General features: G+C 42.9%; 1 protein-coding gene across 8 annotated transcripts in view; it reads right to left on the bottom strand.

Annotated features, from left to right (window-relative positions):
* SPECC1 (sperm antigen with calponin homology and coiled-coil domains 1) overlaps positions 1–21,648 on the bottom strand; it is a 310,488-nt gene that overhangs the window by 234,767 nt on the left and 54,073 nt on the right. For 4 of the 8 annotated variants that reach the window (XR_013406175.1, XM_077970533.1, XM_077970535.1 and 1 more), the window contains exon 1: positions 8,746–8,814. The exons of the other annotated variants lie outside the window; for them this stretch is intronic. The gene's annotated coding sequence lies outside the window, so the exon portion shown is untranslated. Of the gene's footprint in view, positions 1–8,745; positions 8,815–21,648 lie in introns of those variants that run through there. 8 annotated transcript variants of the gene reach the window in all.

Here is a 21,648-nt window from a genome sequence, read left to right as displayed (position 1 = left end):
TCAACACTGAAGCGATCCTCCCACCTCAGCCTCTTGAATAGCTGGGACAACGTGCACACCACCACACCTGGCTCATTTTTTTCTTTTTTTAGAAATGGGGTCTCACTGTGTTGCCCAGGCTGGTCTCAAACTCCTGGGCTGAAGCAATTCTCCTGCCTCAGCCTCCCAAAATAACACTTTGACCTTGACTCCAATGTCTGCTTCCAGTGCTGTGAGAAAATTGCTGTCTGTTGTTTAAGACCTACAGTCTGTGATACTTTGTTGTGAGTGACCAAGCAGACTAGCACAACTCTGAAGGATGGCTAGGAGGTTGACATGTGAAAACTGGAGGAGAGGGCATTCCAGGTAAGAAGAGGAGCACCCCCAAAAGCAGGCAAGGAGCGGTGCTGTTTGGCCACAGCGGGCGAGCACGGTGGAAGTTATGCAGAATAGTGCTGGAAAACAGGGTGGCAGCGGATGGCAGAGGCCCAGAATGGCAGGTTAAAGAGCTGAGACTTTGAGGGTGCCTTTTCCTTATGTGACTGGTGGCAACTCAGTATCATCTGTGATGGAAGGAGGCAGCGGGCGCAGCAGGAGGAGTCTGAACGGCTAGCCGGCTGCAGGTGGGGCCACCGCGGCCTAAACTGGCACACATGGGCCCCAGGGGCTCCTGGGGTGGCTTTGGGGGCAGCAAAGGTTTGTTGATTGAAAAGTTATGTGTGTGTTATAATGTGGGAAACTCAGGGCCACAGCACGGCTCACCTGTGAAAAGTTAGAGCACAGATCAGAGCAACAAACACATCACGAGATCCTGAGGCCCAGAACGCTGCACCCGTGGGCTCTACATTCCGGACAGATCCCAGTCCACCCCAATCTTCCAGATGCCACCACCTCTCTAATTCACCTCCATCCTCTCCTCAGCCCTCTCCCTCCACCTGGCTAATCTTTCCACACTAACCACAGTGATCCTTTAGAAATGTAGGTCAGATCCCATCACTCCTCTGCTCAGAGCCCTCCAGTGGGTCCCTGTGTCCCTTGGAATAAAACCCAGGCTTCCTACCATGGTTCACACACACACCCGCATCCCCACTCCCCAGACCCTCTTCTCCCCTTCACTCCCAGTGCCCTGCTGCACTGGGAAAGAAACACCAGGCTCAAAAGGAGTCATGGGAATTCACTCGTTTACACAAACAGCTGGGGACTGTCTCATTCATTTGTTAGCTGGAGAATCATTCTGGAAGCACCTCCTGTACCTAGGCACTGCAGTAGGCACCAGGACACAGGATGGGCAAAACCAAACACCACCCCTCCCCACCTGGGGCTCACCATCCGGTGTAGGGAACTATCAAATGGCCTTGGAAATACCAGATATCAACTGGGAAAACTCTACTTAAAAAAGGCACTGTGTGACTTTTTAGAGCTTATCCAAGGGGCGCAGGACCCAGGCGGGAGGAAAAGACCCTTTGGTGACCCTCCCAGGATAATAAGCATGAACTGAATGACAAGAGGGACAGAAACCCACAGGCACAGGGAACAGCAAAGTGAGGAGGAGGGATACTGTGGCAGGAAGGAGAAAGCAAGTGTGGGGTGGGGATTTCAAGTTCCTGCAGCTACAGGGGTGAGGCCGGTGAGCAGGACCACCCCCACTGCACTGATCCCATCATGTGGGCCCGGCCCTCCTCAGGATGGCCAAGGGGATGCCCAAATCTCTCAGCATCCCAAGCCAGCTCACAAAAGCCGCTGGACCGCTTCTTGTCCTGGGGCTCCTCCCATGCAGCAAAGGCTCGCAGGCAGCGCAGGAGAAGCCAGGAAGACTTCCTTTCCCTATGTTCAGACCTCATCAGTGAGACCCAGAGAGGCTCTCAAGCTCCCAGACTCAAGACAACCCGAGACCCTCCCCCGAGGATCGCATTCTTTACCTACCGCGAAACCTCCCCGAGTCTGCCTTCCCCAGCAGGCAGCAAGGCAGGCCCCTTGTTGCTCCTCTGCCCCAAGCCATTTATTGTGGGCACTTGTGGCTCTTTTCGTTACAAGGAGGCCCGTTACCGTAGCAACCAGGTGTGGCTCCCGCAGTCTGTCTCAGAGGGGCCCTCTGATCCCCTGAGTTGTGATGTGTTGCTGGCTTATCTCATTCTTGTAATCAAACAAAATAAATACATGCTCTGCAGTCTCTCCCTCTTTCGGTGATCTCTTTCCTACAGTGTCCTCCCTGAGTTCACTGACAATATCTAATCCTAATACATTCCCTTTCTCCCACATAAATAGCAACCCTCTGTGATCAAAGCAACCCCATCCATGCCTTCTGGACCACGTTCAGAGTTTTGCCTTCATTACTTATCATCTTCACTTGCAAATTTAGCATCATTTCATTTTCATTGTTTCTCACGGTTAAGTCCTTTAAAGATCCATTAATAATGTTAAGTCAATTTTAGGAACTGTAATAAGTAATGGTAGTTGACAATGGCAACAACTGTGAAAAGAGGCATAAAAGAACCAAAATCTGGGAAACAGGGGTCCCAGTGAAAGGAATGAAGATATGGCGGCAGGGGTGTGGAGAAAGGGATGGAATGGGAGAGACTGGAGTGACGCAGGCTCTCCTCAGAGGACCCTAGTTTCCTTGCGCCTCCTGACCACCCAGGGAAAGGATCCCTCCTCTGTGACTCTCCACCACAGCCCCCAACAGCAGCTTCGCAGCTACCATCACAGTCAGTGATATAATTCATCAGTATTTACTGTCCCTCCTCCCCAAGCCATGCGTAGGTCCCCAGAGACTGGCACGTTCTCTCTTGCTCACCCTTATCTCCCGAGGGCCTGGCACACTGCCCAGCTCAGACTGGGTGCTGGATGTCTGCTGGGTGGATAATGGATGAAGAGCTTATTTTGAACCTCAGATGACCGTTTTTTAAACTAGAGAGGCTGGGCACAGTGGTTCACGCCTGTAATCCCAGCACTTTGAGAGATCAAGGTGGGAGGATCACTTGAGCCCAGGAGTTCAAGAACAGCCTGTAGAAAGCCTCTATACCTACAAATAAATAAATAAGCCAGGCATGGTGGTGCACACCTGTAGTCCCTACTCAGGAGGCTACTCAGGAGGCTGATGTGGGAAGACCTCTCGAGCACAGGAGGTTGAGACTGCAGTGAGCTATAATCTCATCACTGCACTCCAGCCTGGGTAACAGAAGAGACCCTGTCTCTAAAAATAAATACAAAAATAATAAATCAATAAACCAGAGATAAGGAACACAGGATGGAAAAGAAAATGAGGAGAACAGTGCCTCGGGGGGCGTCTACGAGCCGTGTGTGGGAACGCAACTGCACAAAACCTGAAAACAGGGACAGGAGATGGAAGAGGTCAGCACCCATCAATAAAGCAGCTTTTCCTCCATGCCTCTTGGGTGGCTTCCTTTTCTAAAACATAAGTTAAGGCCTTTAAAGCATCTTTAAACACTGCCACCAAATGCTTATTCTTCCCAAAATCTGTCACTCGCTTTCCCAACCTTGAGCTTCTACAGCTAGCATCCTGTTCCCAAGATTCTTCTTGCCTGTGGGTCTGGAAAATTGTCTGTTTGTTTACTTTATACAAATACACAAATTCAGACTCATGAAATATTCAAACACAGGAGGATATCTAGCAAGAGGAAAAAGCAACCTTGCCCTAATTCTACTTCCCTCTCCAGAGGTGACACAGGAAACAATAGTTTGATATCACACATCTATTGCTTTTTATTAAATGAATTTTTATGTACAAACAAATAAAAATATATAGCTTATATTTGTAACATAAATATGTTTATATTGTTTATGTTTACTTAAAAACATGTACAGTGCTTTTCTAAGACAAATCAAAGGTAAGCATATTTTACCTTTTGATAGATTTTATAAATTTGCCATACAAAAAAGCTTTACTAATTTTTGTTCCCATTAGTGATGACTGCCAGTGCCTATCTTCCTATGTTCTCTCCACACTGCAATATTATTCATATTTTCCATTTTTGCCAATATGTTGCATGGGAAATGACATTTCATGAGTATTTGGATTTGCATTTCTATGACTATTAATGAGGTTGAACATTGTATGTTTATTGGCCTTCTATATTCCTTCTTCTAGGAATTGCTTTTTTATAACCTTTGCCCATTTTTCTCTGGTGTGTTTTTTCTAGTTGATTGCTGGAATCATTTATTATGAGTAGTACTCTTTGTGGTATGTGGGCTGCATGTATTTCTCTCGGCCACATACCTGTCTTTCAGTGTACCAAGTTTTTAGCATACGGCGACTCAAACATGTCATTCTTTCCCTCTGTGGCTAACACAACCTTTCCTGTCTCCCAAGATTACATGAAAGGTTGTCTTAAGCCATAGACGGAAAGAATGACATGTTTGACTCTACAAAAATACGAATGTATTTTTACGTATATATGTAATATAATCCATACTCATGTATATAAAGTCATCTCTATATGCCTCAGATAGTCTCTCTACACATCTACCTACACCAATACTTTTTCGGTGTGTGTGTTTTAATTTAGCTTTTATTTCCTCACTCCAACAACCCTATGGAATAGATACTATTATTAATTTTATCCCCATTTTACAGATAATAAGACTGAGGGACAGATAAGTTAAGGCTGAGCCATCTGCCTCCAGTGCCCATGGGCTTAACCAGAATCCTATGTTCACTCAGTACTACTCCACACAACTCATTTTCTCTCCATATCATAAAAGCAACAGGCTGGGTGCGGTGGCTCATGCTTGTAATCCCAGCACTTTGGGAGGCTGAGACGGGTGGATCACCTGAGGTCAGGAGCCCGAGACCAGCCTGGACAACATGGCAAAACCCCATCTCTACTAAAAATACAAAACTTAGCCAGGCGTGGTGGCGGGCACCTGTAATCCCAGCTACTCAAGAGGCTGAGGCAGGAGAATCACTTGAACCTGGGAGGCAGAGGTTGTGGTGAGACAAGATTGCACCACTGTACTTCAGCCTGGGCCACATAGCAAAATTCCATCTCAAAAAAAAAAAAAGCAACAAAAGTTATCACAGTGTGATAATGGCGTAGAAATAGATTGCTCCTGTAAATAATCAAATAATCCAGAAAAATCATATAATAGAAAAGCTGGAGATATATAAAGAAAAAATCATAAAATATTAGAAAACATAAGGGTGGCTCATAAATGATACTGGAAAAACTGGTTAGCATTTTTTAAAGTCAGTTTAAATTTACTTTCACATCATCCGTGAAAGAAAATACTCGAAGAAAATAAACGACTTAAAAACAGAGAAATTAGATCTCTAATATAGAAGACTTACCAAAAAAAATGAACCAATTTGACTATATAAAAATGTTAAATGACTGCATGTGTTTTAAAAACTCATTTTAAAAAGGTAAACAATAGACTGGGGAAAATAACTGACAAAAATATGGCAAATAAATCTTACCCATATAAATCGGCCCCAAAAAGCCAGCATTATGATCCCATAAAATGATCAAAAGAGAAAGTACAACTTATAAACAAGCACGTAAAAAATGTTCAGCCTAGCTGTATTAAAAGAAATGCAAAATACCATAAAGAGGTTCGGTTCTGTTTTTCTTACTCTTTTTTCCCCATGATGCTGTTGGCTGGTGGAATGGATGAAATTGAATGAATGCTCCAACACACTGTGTTGATAGAAAGTAATTTAGCAACACATACCAAGCACCATTAAAATGGTTATGCCCTTTTACCCAGTAATCTCACATCTGAAACTCTACCCTACAGATACAATCCAAAAACATAAGGAAAGTTCCATGGACAAAGACAGTTACTAATCTACTACTTATAATAGCAAAAAACAAAAAAAAAAAAAAAAGAAAAGAAAAGCAACCTAATTTTAAAAAACAGGGAAGAGTTAAATAATTTATGGACCAATCACTTAATAAAATATTTTACGCCATTAAATAATTGTCAAACTAGGCTGGGTGCAGTGGCTCATCCCTGTAATCCCAGGACTTTAGGAGGCCAAGGCAGGCAGACCGCTTCAACTCAGGGAACCATAGTGAAACTCCATCTCTACCAAAAATACAAAAATTAGCTGGGCATGGTGGCACACGCCTGTAATCCCAGCTACCTGGAAGGCTGAGGTGGGAGGGTAGCTTGAGGCTGGGAGGCGGAAGTCACAGTGAGCTGAGATCGCGGTACTGCACTCCAACCTGGGCGACAGAGAGAGATTCTGTCTCAAAAGAATAATAGAGTAATAATTGTGAAACTACATAACATTTTTAAAGCCTTATGCTATAATGTCTAGTTGTACAGGTAGAAAGAAATATATAATTTTTTTAGAGACAGGATCACACTCCGTCACTCAGAGTGAAATGCAGTGGTGAGATCATATTTCATTGTATCCTCGAATTCCTAGGCACGAGTGATCCTCTGGAGTAGCTGGGACTACAGGCATGCAACACCACACCTGGCTAATTATTTATTTTCTTATTTTAATTTTTATTTTTTTGAGACAGGGTCTTGCTCTGTTGGCCAAGGTGAAATGCAGTGGCATGATCACAGCTCACTGCAGCCTCAACCTCCTGATTTCAAGCGATCCTCTTACATCAGCCTCCTGAGTAGCTGGCGCTACAGGTGCATATCACCACACCCAGCTTGTGTTTTGATTTTTCTGTAGAGATGAGCTATCACTATGTTGCCCAGGCTGGTCTTGAACTCCTGAGCTCAAGCAATCTACCTGCTTCAGCCTCCCAAAGTACTGGGATTACAGGCATGACCTACCGTGCCCAGCCCTGGCTAATTTTTTTTTCTTTTTATTTTGGAGACAGTGACCTTGCTATGTTTCCCAGGCTGGTCTCGAACTCCTGGTCTCAAGCAATCCTCCTTCTTCTCCTCCTGAGTAGCTGGGATTTCAGGTGCGAGCCACCGCACCCAGCAAGAAATACAGAAATTTTAACAGTTGGTTTAGGGTGTGGGATTAAGTTACTATTTTCTCCAATTTCCGAATTTACTGAAATGCCATATCAGAGCACGAGCTCTGGATTGAGAGACACTTGCGTTCCCATCCTGGCTGCACCACTCACCTACCTGTCCACCCATCTCTCTGACCTCTGCCAAGTTACATAACCTCTCTAGGCCTCTGCATCCTCAGCTATAAACTGAAGACCATAAAGGTAGCTACCTCATGGGGCTGCTGGGAGAATCAAATGAGATGATGTCGTACAGTGAGAGCTCAAAATTACTTTGATCATTAAAAAAAAAAAAAAGTTAACGTAATGCGGCCGGGTGCGGGGGCTCACACCTGTAATCCCAGCACTTTGGGAGGCCAAGACAGGTGGATCACCTGAGGTCAGGAGTTCGAGACCAGCCTGGACAACGTGGTGAAACCCAGTCTCTACTAAAAATACAAAAATTAGCTGGGCGTGGTGGCATGCGCCTGTAGTCCCAGCTATTCAGGAGGCTATGACAGGAGAATCACTTGAACTCGGGAGGCAGAGGTTGCAGTAAGCAGAGATCAAGCCACCACACTCCAGCCTGGGTGACAACAGCGAGGTTCCGTCTAAAAAAAAAAAAAAAGTTAACACATTGGAAAAATAAAATTGGAATGAGGAATGATACTTCACAAGTGGTGGTTTATTTCAATTTCACGTTTTCAAATGAGTTTAGTATTGCTTATTTTGCACCCCCTCTCCTGCCTTGGGGGCTCCTCCGTTTGGACAGCCTTGCATGTTAACTCACTTGGTAAAGGAAAGGTTAAAGGAAGTGAAACACGGCTACTCTAAAACAGAACCACAGAGACACAGAGTCCACGGAGCTGAGCTGTAAAGGAGCAGAAGCAGCCACACCAGTGAGTTCTGCAGCAGGAGCAGCACCTTCGCATTCTATCGAGAAGGGGCAGAAGCCACATTTCCCAAGAAAACTTAGTGTGGACCTCCTGCACCGCTAAGCTAAACATTTTATTCCAATAGGAAACTAGAGTCAGTGGGATAAGGAAATAAAAAGCAAAAACTTAATTTCTAGAAACAGAGTGGGTAAGAGAGATTTTAAGGTATCTTCAGCCCTGTGAGGGGGTATGGAGGAAAACGGTCTCAAGCAACCATATAATAAATAACTTCTCAGAAAAGCCGCCAACTTTATCATATTATTGCTTGAAATTCTGCCATCTGGGTTTCACAAGCATCTCATTTCAGACCCTAACACGACGCATGTATTGCCCAGATGTTGAGCACTGGGACATTATCAGACCCTCTGCCAGATGACAGGGCACACTACAGTGCTGATCTCCAAGGGGAGATGACTCGAGAACGTTCCAGGGGCTAAGCACTAGTTAAGTGGGTGGTTCTCTTCACAGGACCTTAGACATCCCACACTTGGCAAAAAGAATGCACAGAAGCAGCCCTATTCACCCTGGATGGGAAAATAATCTACACACTGCTACTAATTAGTACTCACAGCGCTTCTTTTCTAAAGAACTTCATATATTTACTTGAAGTCGGCATTAATCATCCTTTCCTTGCAAGATGAAACAGGTGACAAGCAGCGAGAAGACCATTTTCTTTCAAGACATCAGAAGATGGGTTTCAAATCCTTTTTCAACCCCCCCAAAATCATGCATGTGTCATTAACTTATCCAGTCCATGCACCACGGGAGAATGTATTCATACTGCCTTAGTCACACCAAGATCCACTGGGTCTGTAAGACATTGTACCTAAAGCAGAAGCACCTCTTCCCCAGCTATCCTAAGATTTTCCATCTCTGTCTTAAATAATAACCAACCATGTACTTACTTCAAAACTCTGCTTCTCCTGCTTCTCAGGAGCTGCCGACCTCAATCAGCAAGTCAGCCACTCTATTCTGAGTTTGGTGCTGGCCTGGGAGGAAAACCACACTCGGAGGGGGCTGGGCAGAGAGCGCTTGAGCAACGCTTCACTCAGGAAGCAGGCGGGCTCTGCTCTCCCCAAGTTCTGATGGCCTCTCCCCCTCTCTCTCCTGCCTCTCACAATGTCTCTCTCTCCTCTCTCTCTCTTACACGCACACATGCACAAAGTGAAAAATCATATTTCCATCCTACTTGGTCCTCAATGCTTAATTTGTACGTCTTCAAAATGTAAGGGTTTCAAGATGTAGGCTGGCTAGCTTTTTGCTGATTGCTTCCTGAGACATTGAACAGATTTAAAAACAAAAACAAAAACTCAGTCTGCTCTCCACAAATGCATTTACACCACGAAGCTTCAGCCGTGCCCCACCACCTTGCCATGACCCTGTGAGCACTGTGAGTTCTAGGTGGGAAGGGGAAGTCGGGCTGCGACCAGGAAGCATATCGCAGCAGGGGCTCCTGGTGAGCCAACTAAAGGGATCTCAGAAGTAGGCATCTGAAACTCCTAGGCTTCAATAATTTGTTGTAATTTTTTTCATTCCAAATAAATCTTTTCATACTTAATTTTGAATTCAGGGAGCTCCAAAATGATATGGGCATCCTCACAAAACCTGGGGTCTACGCTCCCTGCTACTATGGACGGCCTAGAGTCAGCCCCAGTGACAATGACCTACTGCAATGGGGAGCAAATACACTGCCCAGAAAACACCGAAAAAATGTTCTGAAGGTAAACGAGCAACATGTGTTATATCCACAGGCACCAAGAACTCCATCAGCAGGCCTGGGCTAAGCTTAGTCATTGCCACAAGCTGCATTTTTACTGCTATTTTACTGGATAATAGGTGTGGAAGGCAGCCAGTCTGCTCTTGCATGGCAGAGAGCTCTTATATAGCAGGTGGCATGGGTTTGCAGAGCCTCTGTGACACAGAATCCCCCATGTTCACTATAATTCTAACTCCAGACTCAGACTCTGTCATTCTAAAGAGAGTGCAGTAAAGAACAGTTCAGAGCCAGTCTGGCCTGGCACGGCAGCCCCATGCCCCACCTGGCCAAGGCTGCTGCCTCTCATGGCCATCCCGCTTTGCCTTGAAGGAGACAACAGGCACAATGCACTGAACCTGCTCTCACTGAGGAACACCCATCCTCCTGGGGGGCAAGGGGCATACAGGGTCCTAACTCATCTCGGTGACTCCCCATGTGGCACCATGGCACAGACACAGGAGGTGGTAGTGGTAGGGACTCTGCAAATGACAGACACCTAACTCAAGTTTGCTTAAGCAAAATAGTGAGTTTGTTGGCTTTACTGATTTAGGAAAGTCTAGGATGAATTCAGGCTGGCTTTAAGCCAGCTAGACCTTGAGGTCCAATGATGTCATCAGGAATGGTTTTGAATCACCTGTAACTTCACTCTTCTAAACTAGTATGATTCAAACAGGGGTGCTCTGAGGATAGGAAGGCCTTGCCCGGCAGCACTGCAGGACTAGAGGTCTTTAGCATTTGAGATTCCAGATTAGAGAGTCTCTCCCAGAAAAGAGCCTGAGGTGATACACTGTCCAACCCATTCGCAGTGGAGAGGGACCTGGATGATTGGCAGCTCCACTAGTTATGGGAAAAGCAGTTTCCAAAAGGAGAAAAAAAGCTAGGCAGAAAAAAAGTACAAGCTAGTCACTCAACAGCGTCTCGGATTATTAAGCCTTTCATGTGATCATGTCTTACTTCCCTCATTACACTGTAAATCTATCAATAGAAAGATACACACAAAATGTTAACAGTGCTTATCTCTCAGACTGAGGGTCATTTACTTTTTAAATTCACATTGTAGCTTCTAAATTTTCTCAAATAAGTATTATTAACCTTATAATAAAATAATATACCTAAATAAGTTATCACATGTTTTAAAAAATCCTACTTACAATAGTAACTATCCATAAATAGACCTGGTAAGAAAGTTACAGTCGCCCCCCAAAATTCATGCTTTTCTGAATGACAAAAAAGAAGACTGGATGAAAAGCATACCATGCTCTCCCAATGGATATTCATTCTCTGTAAACAATTTTATAAATGTGATGTAATTCCAATAAAAATTCTAATCAGATTAGAAATATGATGAAAATTATTTATAAAATTATCCTAAAATTCATCTGGTAGAATAATTGATTATTCTCTATAGAAGCTATGAAATAATGGCCAGGCGCGGTGGCTCAAGCCTGTAATCCCAGCACTTTGGGAGGCCGAGACGGGCGGATCACGAGGTCAGGAGATCGAGAGACCATCCCGGCTAACACGGTGAAACCCCGTCTCTACTAAAAAATACAAAAAAACTAGCCGGGCGAGGTGGCGGGCGCCTGTAGTCCCAGCTACTCGGGAGGCTGAGGCAGGAGAATGGCGTAAACCCGGGAGGCGGAGCTTGCAGTGAGCTGAGATCCGGCCACTGCACTCCAGCCTGGGTGACAGAGCAAGACTCCGTCTCAAAAAAAAAAAAAAAAAAAAAAAAAGAAGCTATGAAATAACTTGATTCTTCTCTAAAGAAGAAAATTCCATACACACACACACACACACACACACACACAAACTATTTGTACTACCAGATAGTAAAATAGATCAGAAAAGTAAAAAATTACAATGGCAAGGTTTAGGAATACAAAGAAAAGCACTGGATCATGGCAAAGCCCAGAAATAAGAATTTAGATTATGACGAAGATGGCATGACTAATCTAGGATAAAGAATGGATTGTTTTAGCTGAGCACAATAGCTGGTGAGCTTGTAATCTCAGCTACTTGGGAGGCTGAGGAGGGAGGATTGCTTGAGCCCAGGAGATCAAGGCTGTAGCACACTATGATTGTGCTTGCAAATAGCCACTGCACTCCAGCCTGGGCAACATAGTGAGACCCTGTCCCAAAAAACTAAAAAAGAAAAAAGACCACACTTCAACCTGGGCAACATAGTGAAATCTTGTCTCGAAAAATTAAAAAAGAAAAAAGAAAGAAAATATAGGAGATTATCCTGAATACAGTAGGAGAGGCCTCTCTGAGCCTACAGGCAAAGGCAGAATACATAAAGAAAAAACAGATGTGACTTACTTGAAAATTGAAAACCTCTGAAAAAAAAAAACCCCCACTATAAACAACTTGAAAATGTCAATGACAAGATGAGACAAACATGTGTGCATAACCTTTGGTTCCGTTATTCCATTTGTAGGAATGTATCCTACAAAAATACTCATGAATGAATACAAAGCTATCTGAGCAGGAGTGATGAGCTTATCCTTGATTATAACAACAACAATGGCAAGAAAAGAAATAACTTAAAGTCTAATTGGTTAGATTATGGTATATCCACATAATTAAGCCTTATGCAGCCATTAAAAGTGATAATAGATACAATATAGATAAGATATAGGAAAATCCTCAACAAAACACTAGCAAACTAAACCTAAAAACATACATAAAGGATTATATACCATGACCAAATGGAATTTATCCCAGAAATTCAAAGTTGGTCAAAATCAATGTAATTTGCCATAGTAATAGAATAAAGGACAAAACCATATGATCTTCTCAATAGATGCAGAAAAAGCATTAGACAAAATCCAACAGATTTTCATAATATAAACACTGAACAACTAGACATAAAAGTGAACTTCCTCAACTTGATAAAGGGCAAGCTCAAAACACTCACAACTAACATTGTACTTAGTGTGAAAATCTGATAGCTTTCTCCTAAGATCAGCAACTAGACAAGCGTGTCTCTGCTCTCACCACTTCTCATCCACATTATACCAGAGGCTTCAGTCTGGACAATTAGGCAAGAAAAAGAAAGAAAACGCATCCAGATTGGTAAGAAAGTAAAATTAATTCTAATTACAGATGACATGCTCTTGTAGGTATAAAATCATAAGGAATTTACAACAAAAAAAGCTGTTAGGGCTGGCTAATAAAGGAGTTCAGAAAGGCTGCAGAACACAAGATGCTACAAAAATCAATCCATTGTATTGCTACACACTTGCAATGAATAATCCAAATATACTCAGAAACCAATTCCATTTATAATATCATCAAAAAGAATAAAATATTTATGTTTATAAAATATTTATAAATATGTTTAATTATAAAATATTTATAAATATGTATGAATAAGTAAGTGGAAGATCTACACACTGAAAACTACAAAATGTCATTGAAAAAACTAAAGAAATCAAGTAAATAAACAGACATCCCATGTTCACATAAGACAGTCATATAGACCAATGGAATAGAATTGACAGTCCAGAAGTGAACCCATAAATTTATGGTCAGTTGATTTTCAACAAGGATGCTAGGACAATCCAATGGGAGACAGTCTTTCCAACAAATTATGCTGGAATAACTGGATATCCACATACAAAAGAACAAAGTTAGACTCCTACCTCATACTATATACAAAAATCACCTCAAAGTACAAGAGCTAAAACTTTACAACTCTTGGAAGAAAACATAGCTATAAAACTTCATGACTATATTAGACAGTATTTTCTTAGAGATGACATCAAAAGCAGAAGTAAGCAAAGACAAACTAGATAAAGTGGACTTCACAAAAATTAAAAACCTTTTGCTTCAAAAGATACTGTCAAGAAAATGAAAGGATATGCAGCCATAAAAAAGAACATGTCCTTTGTAGGGACACGGATGGAGCTGGAGGCCATTATCCTCAGCCGCCAGCTAATGCAGGCGAATACTGCATGTTCTCACTTATTAGTGAGAGCTAAATGATGAGAACTCATAAACACAAAGAAGGAAACAGACACTAGAGGGTAGAGGTTTGGAGGAGGGAGAGGAACAGAAAAGCTAACTATTGGGTACTGGGCTTAATTCCTGGGTGATGAAATAATCTGTATAACAAACCCCTGTGACATGAGTTTACCTATGTGATAAACCTTCACATGTACCCCTGAACCTAAAATAAGTTTTAAACAAAATGAAAATGAAAAGATAACCCACAGAATGGGAGAAATCATTTGCAAATCCTATATATGATAAGGGTCTACTATCTATAATGTGTAAAGATCTCTTAAAACTCAATAACAAAAAGACAAATAACCCAACTGAAAAGTGGGCAAAGGATCTGAATGGATATTACTCCAAATAGACTATACAATACAAGTGGCCAACAAGCACGTGAAAAGAAGCTCCATATTAGACAAATCAATCATTAGGTATTCTGCAAATCAAAGCCACTGGGAAATACCACTCCACGTCAACTGGGATGGCTCCAGCCAAAAGGACAGATATTAACAAGTGCTGGTGAGGATGTGGTGACACTGGAACCCTCATACATTGCTTATGTAAATGTGAAAAAGTACAGCCACTGTGAAAAACAGTTTGGGGAGTCCCTCAAAAAGTTACACACCTTTACTATTATGACCCAGTAACTCCTCCAGTCCTTGGTATATATCCAAAAGAATTGAAAACAGAAGTTCAAACAAAAACTTGCAGACAAATGTTCACAATAGCACTCTTCACAGTAGCCATAAAGCAGACAAAAAAACCAATGGCCATCAGCTGATGAATGGATAAATATAAAATGTACATCCACACAGTGAAATACTATCCATCAGTAAAAATGAATAACGTACCGATACATGGATGAACCCTGAAAACCTTATGTTGAACAAAAGAAGCCACACAGGCTGGACACCGTAGCTCACGCCTACAATCCCAGCACTTTGGGAGGCTGAAGCAGGCAGATGACTTGAGCCCAGAAGTTTGAAACCAGCCTGGCCAACATGGCAAAATCCTGTCTACCAAAAAAAACAAACCAGGTATGGTGGTGTACATCTTGGTCCCAGCTACTTGGGAGGCTGAGGTGGGAGGATCGCAGAGTTTGCAGTGAGCTGAGATTGCAGCACTGCACTCCAGCCTGGGTGACAGAGCAAGACCCTGTCTCAAAAAAAAAAAAAAAAAAGAGAAGCCACACGCAGACCATATATTGTATAATTCCACTTCTACGGAATGTCCAGAAGAGGGGAATTCAGACAAACAGAAAGTACTTGAGTGGCTGCCACAGGATGAGGGAAGGAGCGATGGAAGGGTGGTAACTGCCCTGGGTTTTCAGGGTGGGGGGTAATGGAATGTTCTAGAATTTGATAGCAGTGACTGTTGTATAACCTTGTGAAGATACAGACAAATCACCATATTGTTCACTTTTAAAGTATGAATTTTATGGCAGTGAATTTAAGTGAATACATGCTATCTCTATAGAAATATTATATATACTATAAATATGTTAAAAATATTATAAATATGTAAACATTTATATAAATGTGAATATATGTGAGTTTACAGCATCTCAATATAGAAAGTGATACTATAAAATATCCAGTGATCTAGAACAATGATGACAATATATGTTGGTGGAAAATACAAATTGTAAAGTGTTTGCAGTAGGAGCTCATATTTACATTTAGGTATATAAAAAAGACTGAAAAAAAATCTGTATATTAAGAATGGTTAGGCTGGGTGTGGTGGTTCACACCTGAAATCCCAGCACTTTGGGAGGCCGAGGTGGATGGATCACCTTAGGACAGGAGTTCAAGAGCAGTCTGGCTAGTATGGTGAAACTCTGTCCCTACTAAAAATACAAAAATCAGTTGGGCCTGGGGGTGTGCACCGGTAGTCCCAGCTCCTCGGGAGGCTGAGGCAGGAGGATCACTTGAACCTGGGAGGCGGAGGTTTCAGTGAGATCGCACCATTGTACTCCAGCCTGGGTGACAAAGTGAGATTCCATCTCCAAAAAAAAAAAAAAAAAAATGGTTATCTAGGTGGTGGAATAATAGGAAATTTTAATTTTCTTTATGCTTTTTAAACTTTTCTACACTGTTTACTATGAACATGTAACAGTTTTGTAATTTTTAAAAATCTATTTAAGACTGGGCACAGTGGCTCACACCTGGAATCTCAGCACTTTGGGAGGCAGGAGGATTACTTGCATCCAAGAGTTCAAGACCAGCCTGGGCAACATAAGAGCCCTTATCTCTACCAAAAAAAAAAAATTAATTAACCAGGTGTGGTGGTATGGCACCTGTAGTCCCAGCTACTTGGGAGGCTGAGATGGGAGAACTGCTTGAGCCCAGGAGGTTGAAGGTACAGTGAGCAGTGACTGTGTCACTGCACTACAGCCTGGGCAAAACTCTATCTCAAAAAAAAAAAAAAAAAATCTACTTAAGCATAACAACCATTATGTATCCTGACAGCATCAGACTCTATTTGTAAATTCATGGCTTATATTGCAGAAAATAAATTCCATTCAACCTGAGGAAGGCTTTCTTAATTGTAGAAATAATTAAACCCTGCACAAGACATCCTTTGCAGGGACTCTAAATCTCTCCTCCCGGATTCTGTAAGAACAGAGTAAGATGATCGACTATAATGGCATGTTGAGGTGTTCATTTGCAGGGAGACCGGGCAGTATCAGGGTAGCCAAGCTCTAGGAGCCGGATGGATGACTCCACACCAATGCTCTTCCACTGAAGGAATCTCTGTGCAGGCTAAGTTCCTCAGTGGGCATCCAGCCCGCTCTCCACAGAACAAGAATTCCTAAATGCTAGCCAAAAATCAAAGCTTAAAAATGCTCTGTTTGCTCTTGGAAAACAAATTTATCAACCCTAAAAATAACTAGGAGAAAGGCAAAGATGAAAATGACTCTGAGTGAGTTTCAAACAGATGTTTGGCTAATTTTTGCAAAGGCTGTTAGAATAAGAGTCCTCAGAGAGGGGTACCCAGGAGACTTTTAATGATTCTGGATGAAAGGGCACACTCCCAGAGGTAAAAAAGGTAAAAAGCTTCATGGGTTTTGGAGTTTCACCTAGCCAGCCACAGATCCAGTTTTTATTACCAGAAAATGGGTATGAATAGAAATTATTTATCTGATGGTATGGTGTTATGATTGATTGATAGACAGACAGAGATAGGTAGATAGATAGATAGATAGAGAGAGAGAGAGATAACAAATTATAACAAGGGCTATGGGCATTAGGAACCTGTTCCTGGCTCCTGATGCCTATAGTTCTTCTTATAATTTCAGGGCCCTTTAGGCCTCAGGAAACAGAATCTCTCTCTCTGAACTTCTCCTGTCCTTTCACCTGCCCGAGACAGGACCCTAATCTAATTATGGGTCAGAAGTCCCTCAATCTAGAGAGAGTCCTACCCATACCCTAAAGGAAGGAATGCTACACAGAGAGGCCAAGAAAAGTCTTGGAGAGATGGGCATGCTGGGTTTAGATCATGTATTTTTCGTCCAATCACATTTCTACATGGCTGTGGTGCCTATGCAATGAAGCCTCCACAAAAACCCAAAAGGTCACAGTTCAGAGAGCGTCTGGACAGCTGAACACCTGGAAGTTTCTGGAAAGTAGTGCATCCAGGAAGGGAGTGGAAGTTCCATGCCCTTTCCCCATCCCTTGTCTTACGCTTCTCTTCATCTGTATCCTTTGCGATATCGTTTATAATAAACTGATCAATGTAAGTTAGTGTTGCCTAGAGTTTTGTGAGGTGCTCCAGCAAATTAGTTGAACCCAAAGAAGGAGTCATGGGAACCCCAACTTGAAGCCAGTTGGTCAGAAGTTCCAGAGGCCCAGACTTGAGACTGGTGTCTGCGGAAGGGGGCAGCCTTGGGGCCTGAGTCTCACCCTGTGGGATCTGATGCTCTCTCCAGGTAGATAGCGTCAGAGTTGAACTGGAGAACACCCAGCTGGTGTCCACTGCTTCTGGAGAGAAATCCCCACACATTTGGTCACAGAAGTCTTTTTCCATGTTGATGACTGTTGCTGTGGTGTGAGAGCAGAGGAAAAACCCCAGTTTGAGTGGGTTTTTCCAAAACAGGTGGGTTAACAGATCATAATGAATATGCAAATTGCTAAACAAAATCTGAAATGTGACATAAGCATGTAGTTTAGAAATATATTGCTCTTCTTTGTAATATATATAAGGTCTGACTATAACTGCTCATTTCTACTAAGAGGAATTTGACTTCCATGTTAACCAAACCATCTCTTTAGGTGACTTTTTAATTTTTGTTCTAAAGCATAAAATTTTACCATAAGAAAGTACACAGGGAGAACTAATTACAGAGGGAAATATACCACACCCGGCAAGGAGTGGTTAGTGCGGTTGGCCTTCTCATGAGCTATAAGACAAGGTCCATCATGCCCTCCCTGTGAAAACATAACGGCAAGGGCTTTCTGTAAGTACATGGCTAGAAACAAGAAGTTCGTGGGCTTACAAGTTACAATACGCTGGTATATTTTCAGTTTTAAAAACAATACTGTGGTGCCAGGTGAATTCATACGCCGAAGGTCACGTAGCACAACCTTGAGAGGTCCTGTAGGGATGGAAGATGCCTGGCACTGGGACAGATCCTCCTGCTGTCCTCCCACCCCAGCACTGAACACCCTCTGCTTCTAGCGTCATGTACCTGCCACCCACACTGTGCTTCCCTCCCAGGCTGTGTGAGGATACAGTAAGGCTATGCATACATTTGCATTTGTTTAATTAGCCAGAAAGAGAAAAGCAGTTACCCTTTTGATTCCAAAGCAGATGTTCAACTAATTTGGGGAAAGAACAAGAGTCCCGGAGAGTCTGAAGAATGACTCATCGTCAATCCCCCACAAGTTTCATCACACTTGGTGGTGTGCCCGTTCTCTCGACTCTCCTGCCATCAGGGTTCTGGATGTGCAATGCCCTTCTCTGGCCCCCAGCTGCTCCTCTTTTGGCTGTCCCAGCATCACACTCCCTCCGAGCTGGGTTTGCAAGCTCACAAGAAGCTGAAGCCCTGACTCCTGCCTCTTCCTGGTTTCTTCCATGCCCTGCTGGTCTCACTTAACCTCGCTGACTAGTGTGAAGCCCCAGGATCACCTCCCTCTGCCAACTCGGGCCCTGCTTACTCAGCCACCAACCAGAGACTGCCAACTCATTCTTCTTCATTCCTGATCTAGGTCTCCAAACAGAACTGAAAAACTGAACTGCCCTGAGGCCATTTGGCCCTCAGTACCTCTAAGTGATTGATTTATTCATTTCTAACTGTCTTTTTATCAAACCTCTCAAGGCATTCTAAATGCCTTGTTCTGTTGGTTAGGTTTAACTCAGAGGGAAGGGTTACTAGCCTGACTGGGATCTTAGGCCAAGCACTACTCTCTACTTTAGCCTTATTAACAAAGCTGATAGTCCGATTCAGTCTGCCTGATTCCTGACTCTCACTTCTTGATGGATTCTGAACTGCCTGTATGTGCGATGGCAGTTGGGGGTGAGGAGGTGAAGGGGAATGATGCCAACAATTGTTTTCCGGTCCCCTGACAACTATCTTTGTACCTTTGTTCCCACCTTCCTCTACATGAAGGGGTCTTCTCTGAGTCCACAGAAAGTAGAATGAAGAAATGGATAAAGATAAAAGCGGCAATTAATTAAACAGAAAACATTTTTTAAATGACCTTGAAGATTAATAAAATGAAAAGTTGATGTTTTGAAAGGACTAACAAGATAGAACCCTGGCAAATCTAATCAAGAAAGAAAAAAGGAAGGTATCCAAATTAGAAACAAGAAAGAGGACGTAATTACATATAAGGATTTGTAAACTAGGCAAAGCAGATCATTTTCTAGGAAAACATAGGTTACCAAAATTAACTCAAGAAGAAACAAACAGTCCAACAGAAAAAAAGGCAAAGGACATGAAAAGGCAATTCACAAAAAAGAAAAATACAAATGACTGCTAAACATAAGAAAAGATGCTTAACCCATCTAATAGGAACCAATATGAGCTAAAGCAATGAGGTATTTTTAAATCCATCATGCAGACTAACATTTTAAAAAGAGATAAGACTATTAGCAAAAATGTAGAAAATAGGCTCTTTCATGGCTCTTGAGAGGCAGTTGGGATAGGAATTATAAGGAGTGACTTCATATTTACTCTATTTCTATATATTTGGCTTTTTATAAGAATGTGTTTCTTGGCCAGGCACGGTGGCTCACGCCTGTAATTCCAACACTTTAGGAGGCCAAGGTGGGCAGATCACTTGAGGTTAGGAGTTCGAGACCAGCCTGGCCAACATGGCGAAATCCTGTCTCCACTAAAAATACAAAAATTAGCCGAGCATGGTAGCGTGCACCTGTAATCCCAGCTACTCGGGAGGCTGAGGCAGAAGAATCTCTTGAACCTGGGCGGCGGAAGTTGCAGTGAGCCAAGATCGCACCACTGCACTCCAGCCTGGGTGACAGAGTGAGACTCTGTCTCAAAAAAAAATGTGTTTCTTGCATTATACCTGAAATTTGGGCCTGGCTTGGTGGCTCATGCCAGTAGGAAAGCGCTTTAGGAGGCTGAGGCAGGAGGATCACTTGAGCTCAGGAGTTTGAGACTAGCCTGGGCATCATAGCAAGGCCCCATCTCTACAAAAGATTTTTAAAAATTAGCCAGGCACAGTGGCACATGTAATCCCAACTACTCGGGAGGCTGAGGTGGGAGGATCAGATGAGCACAGGAATTCAAGTTTGTAGTGAGCCGTGATCACACCACTGCACTCCAGCCTGGATGAAAGAGGGAGATCCTGTTTAATTTTAAAATAAAAATACCTGAAATATTTTGGATGGAAATTTTAAGCCTTTTAATGCATAAAGGTTAATGCTATGACTGTTACTGTGTGTTTGGACTGGAGAACAAATAATTTTTTTTTTTTTTTTTTGAGATGGAGTCTCGCTCTGTCGCCCAGCCTGGAGTGCAGTGGCCGGATCTTGGCTCACTGCAAGCTCCACCTCCCGGGTTCATGCCATTCTCCTGCCTCAGCCTCCCAAGTAGCTGGGACTACAGGCGCCCACTACCATGCCCGGCTAATTTTTTGTATTTTTTTTAGTAGAGACGGGGTTTCACCATGCTAGCCAGGATGGTCTCAATCTCCTGACCTTGTGATCCGCCCGCCTCAGCCTGCCAAAGTGCTGGGATTACAGGCGTAAGTGACCATGCACGGCCACAGAATAATTTGAAATAAGGACATAGACAAAATAGTTTATGGATCTGAAATATTATAGGTAAGAAAGGAAAATTAGAAAACTAAGCAGCAAAGTATAGACTGGATATGATACAGGAGAAAATCATATATACAAAGCATTAGTTCCATGAGGGCAAATATGCTGGCTTGTTTTGCAGAGTGCCTAGCACACAGGAAGCCCTTAATACGTATTTGTTGAACAAATGAAAGAAAAATGGGACCAAAGTCAGTAAGTTATAGAAAACATTTAAAAATGTTATGTGATTGGTAAGGGAAGTAACTTGAAGACCTTCCAAATGTTTCTGTCAAGAAATCAATTTCCTCATAGGCCTTGCTTAGCCGCGTGATGATCAACTAGGGGATTTACTTGCTTATAGCAATCAAAGGTCAAGGTTCCCAAAGGTTGCATCTTTAAGGATCTACCATCTTTAAGGATCTACCAGGTGCACTCTCAGACTGGCCTCTAGCATGGTCCTTGTCACCAGATGGCTACAGCCCAATGTACACACAACCTGAGGATGGAGGACACATGAAGGCCCATGGAAGTTCATCAAAAGCTACACTGGGAGTTCCTATTTCAAAAGAAACAAATGGGACAGGCGTGGTGGCTGATGCCTGTAATCCCAGCACTTTGGGAGGCCCAGGTGGGTGGATCACTTGAGGTCAGGAGTTCCAGGTCAGCTTGGGCAACATGGTGAAACATCGTCTCTACTAAAAATACAAAATTTAGCCTTTGGGGCATGGTGGCAGGTACCCGTAATCCCAGCTACTCAGGAGGCTGAGGCAGGAGAATTGCTTGAACATGG

This window comes from Macaca mulatta, chromosome 16 (genome assembly GCF_049350105.2).
Source record: "Macaca mulatta isolate MMU2019108-1 chromosome 16, T2T-MMU8v2.0, whole genome shotgun sequence".
Taxonomy (NCBI): domain Eukaryota; kingdom Metazoa; phylum Chordata; class Mammalia; order Primates; family Cercopithecidae; genus Macaca; species Macaca mulatta.
This window is presented reverse-complemented; position numbering and strand designations above follow the sequence as displayed.